The sequence below is a fragment of the Rhinolophus ferrumequinum genome, chromosome X (genome assembly GCF_004115265.2).
Source record: "Rhinolophus ferrumequinum isolate MPI-CBG mRhiFer1 chromosome X, mRhiFer1_v1.p, whole genome shotgun sequence".
Taxonomy (NCBI): domain Eukaryota; kingdom Metazoa; phylum Chordata; class Mammalia; order Chiroptera; family Rhinolophidae; genus Rhinolophus; species Rhinolophus ferrumequinum.
Window position 1 is genome coordinate 45,531,116 of NC_046284.1, and position 4,759 is coordinate 45,535,874.

Genomic DNA, 4,759 nt, shown 5'->3' on the forward strand with positions numbered 1-4,759 from the left:
CGGGGGGGGTGGGAATAAAGGGGAAGGTGAGGGCATTAGAAATAGTCGGTAACCACAAGATGGCCACGGGGTTTTGAAAATTAATTTGGGGAACTTAATCAATAATGTAAAGATTTTGTAGGGTATCCGATAAACATGTGTCCCATTTGGGAGACCACCTCAGGTATGATGTAGATGCTTGATCACTGCACTGTATACCTGAAGCTGAACAATAATGAATGCCAACTATAATTATATATATATATATATATATATATATATATATATGTATGTATATACTTACAAAAAGTGGAGTACAGCATTAGGAATAGAGACAGTGGAAATGTAATGGCTCTGTGCGATGTCAGAGGGATAGTGGATGGGGGGAGGGCGGTTCACACAGTGTGAGGGATATAAATGATAGACATCTAAGTATTACTTTGTCTTGTGCACCCGAAACTAATAATAAAAAAAAAAGATTACATACTCATCATAGAAAAATTGTTACATACCTCATTGCTGAATATCATTATGGTCACCTTCAAAGTACTCCCCTTGGGAAGCTACTATGTTTCCCCGAAAATAAGACTTAACCAGAAAATAAGCCCTAGCACGATTTTTCAGGATGATGTCCCCTGAACATAAGCCCTAATGCATCTTTTGGAGCAAAAATTAATATAAGACCCAGTCTTATTTTCTGGGAAACACGGTATGCACTGACGCCAGCACCTAGTCCACCCTTCAAAGCAATTTTGGAACTCTTTTTCTGGCATGGCCATCAGAGTTGTCATCATATTACCATTGATGTCCAGAATGTCATCAAAATGTCTTCCTTGCAATATTTCCTTAATCTTCGGGTAAAGAAAGAAGTCATTGGGGCCCAGATCAGGTGAGTAGGGTGGGTGTTCCAACACAGTTATTTGTTTACTGGCTAAAAACTCCCTCACAGACAGTGCCATGTGAGCTGGTGCATTGTCCAAGAGCCATGAATTGTTGGCGAAAAGTTCAGGTCATCTAACTTTTTCACACAGCCTTTTTGGCACTTCCAAATAGTAAATTTGATTAACTGTTTGTCCAGTTGGTACAAATTCATAATGAATAATCTATCTGATATCAAAAAGATTAGCAACATCGTTGCACCAAATTCACAAACTTAATTGTCAGATCGTGTATGTTGAATAAAAGTGATGAAAGTGGACATCCTTGTCTTGTTCTTGATGTTAAGGAGAATGCTTTTAACTATTTCCCATTGAGTATGATGTTAGCTGTGTGTTTGTCATATATGGCCTTTATAATGTTGAAGTCTGTTCCCTCTGTTCCCATTTTGCTGAGAACTTTTATCGTAAATGGATGCTGGATTTGTCAAATGCTTTTTCTTCATCTATTGCTTTTTATTATATGATTTTTATCCTTCATTTTGTTTATGTGATGTATCACATTAAGTGATTTGTGGATACTGAACCAACCTTGCAGGAATAAATCCCACTTATCATGGTGTATGATCTTTTTAATGTATTGTTGAATTCAGTTTACTAATATTTTGTTGAGGATTTTTGCATCTATGTTCATCAGGGATATCGGCCTATAATTTTCTTTTTTTGTAATATCTTTCTCTGGCTTCAGAATCAGAGTAATGGTACACTTGTAAAATGAGGTTGGGTGTTTTTTATCGTCTTTAATTTTTTTGGAATAGCTTCAGAAGGATAGGTGTTAATTATTTTTTGAATGTTTGGTAATATGTACCTGTGAAGCCATCTGGTCCAAGACTTTTTGTTTGTGGTGAGTTTTTTGAGTATTGATTTGTTAGTAGTAGTAGGTCAGATCAGATTTTCTGTTTCTTTTTAATTCAGTCTTGGAAGATCATATATTTTTAGGAATTTATCCATTTCTTTTAGATTGTCCAATTTTTTGGCATTTCATTGTTCTTAATATTTTCTTATAATCCATTGTATTTCTGTGGTGTCAGTTGTCACTTCTCTTTCATTTCTGATTTTATATATTTGGGTCCTTTGTCTTTTTTTCTTAATGGAAAAAGGTTTATCAATTTTGCTTATCTTTTCAAAAAAAACAGATTTTGGTTTCATTGATCTTTTTATTTTTAAACTCTATTTTCATTTATTTCTGCTCTGATCTTTATTATTTCCTTCCTTTTACTTACGTTGGGCTTTGTTTGCTGTTCTTTTTCTACTTCCTTTAGGTGTTGGGTTAGATTGTTGATTTGTGATTTTTCTTGTTTCTTGAGGTCAGCCTGTATTGCTATGAATTTCCCTTTTAGGGCTGATTTTACTGTTTCCCAAACATAGATTTTTGGGTCTTTATGGTTTCATTTTTATTTGTCTCAAGGTATCTTTTGATTCCTTCCTTGACCTTATTGTTACACTATTCATTATTTAATGGCATTTTATTTAGGTTCCATGTGTTTGTGTGTTTTTGTTTTTTTTTCTTATAATTGATTTCTAGTTTTATACCATTGTGGTTGGAGAAAATGCTTCACCTGATTTCAACCTTCTTATATTTCTTGAGACTTGTTTTGTGGACTAGCATGTGGCTTATCTTGGAAAATATTCCATGTGTACTTGAAAAGAATGTATGTTCTGTTGCTTTGGGGTGAAATGCTCTAAAGATAACAATTAAATCCATCTGATCTAACGTGTCGTTTAAGGCTGCTGTTTCCTTGTTAAATTTTTGTCTTTTAGCTCTTGATGTCAGTGGAATGTTAAAGTCCCCTCCTATGATTGAGTTATTGTCCCTTGCAAACTTTATGTCAGTTAATATTTGCTTTATGTATTTGTGTACTCCTATGTTGATTGCATAAATGTTTACAAGGGTTATATACTTTTGTTGGATTAATCCCTTTATCATTATGAAATGTCCTTCTTTGTCTCTTGTTATAGCTTTTATTTTAAAATCTGACATAAGTATTTCGTCTGATGCAAGTATTGCTACCCCAGCTTTTTATTTTTTTCATTCCCACTTTCATGAAATACCTTTTACCTTTTTTATTTTATTTTTTATTACTTTTAGTCTCTGTGTGTCTTTCAGTCTGAAGTGGGTCTCTTGTAGATACCTTATGTATGCATCTTGTTTTCTCATCCATGCAGCTACCATATGTCTTTTCATTGGCGCATTTAATCCATTTACATTTAAAATGATTATTGATAGATACATAGTGACTGCCATTTTATTATTCATATTTATGTTCTTCCCTCCCTTGTTAAAATTCTTAAAGAAGTCCCTTTAACATTTCTTGTAATGCTGGCTTGGCGATAATGAACTCCTTTAGCTTTTTCTTCTTGGAACCTCTTTATTTCTCCTTCAATTCTGTATGACAGCCTTGCTGAGTAGAGGAGTCTTGATTATAGATTCTTGCGTTTTATCACTTAGACTATTTCACGTCAATCCCTTCTGACCTGCAAAGTTTCTGTTGATAAATCAGTTGACAGTCCTATAGGAGTTCCCTTATAGGTAATTAACTGTCTTTCTTTTGCTGCTTTTAAGACTCTGTCTTTAAGCTTTGGTATTTTAATTATGATGCCTCTTGGTGTGGGCCTCTTTGGGTTCATCTTGTTTGGGAATCTGTGCCTTCTGGCCTTGTATGTCTATTTCCTTTGCCAGGTTAGGGAATTTTTCTATCATTATTTTTTCAAATAGGTTCTCAATCCCTTGATCTCTCTTCTTCTTCTGGTATCCCTATGAAGTGAATGTTCTTATGTTTGATGTTATCCCAGAGGCCCCTGAAGCATCCACAGTTTTTAAAATTTATTTTTGCTGTTCTGACTGGGTGTTTTCTGCTACCTTGTCTTGTAAATCAGTGATTCAATCCTCTGCTTATCTAATATGCTGTTGATTCCTCCCAGTCTATTCATTTCTGACTGGTTATTTTTTATGGTTTCTATGTTCTTTTTTATGCTTACTGTCTCTTTGTTGAAGTTCGCATTAAGCATCTTTATAACCAGTGTTTTGAACTCTTGTATCTGGTAGAGTGCTTGCCTCTATTTCATTTTATTCTTTTTTTGTTTCCTTTTATTCTTTTATTGGGACTTTTTTTTCTTTTTTCTTTCTTCATTTTGGCTGCCTGCCTTTATTTGTTTCTATGCAATAGATAGATCTGCTACATCCCCCAGTCTTGGCAGAGTGGCGTTATGCAGTAGGTGTCCTATGGTGCCCAGTGGCATAGTCTCCCTGTTCACCTAAGCTGAATTCTGCAGGAGTGTCCCTTGTGTGGGGTGTGTGTGCCCTCCTGTTGTAGTTGAGCTTTGACTACTGTTGGCATGTCAGTGGGTGCGATTGACCCTCAGCCTGACTGGCTGTGAGGATTGGCCACAACCACAGTGTATAAGCTGCTTTGCCGAGGCTGACACCCTTGGAGCATGATTTGTCCCAGCAAGCTCTGGTTCCTACCAAGACCACCCTTTGGGTGTGCTGCTTGTGGGGCTAATTGGGTGGTGTTCTGTTGTGAGCAGAAGCTGGCCACTGGGTGTGCTGGTTGTGGAGCGTCTTTGGGAGGAGCTCCTGTGCAGGCCAAGTTCAGCCACCACCTGTGGCTTGTCCAGGGTTACCTTCCAAGAGCTACACAGGTATCCCCAGTTGGTTGCTGCCTGCACTGCACCTGCAGGTATGTGGGAGAGACCATGATTCTAACCAAGGCTGGCTGTCACCAGTTCCAGGCTTGTGACAGCTTAGCAAAAGGCCCAGGGCACTCCAAGGCCTGCTGCCACCAGCCATAAGGCTCAGTGCTGGAAGAGCCTCAGTGCTGTAAGGTGTTTGGGTAGGGCTTGGT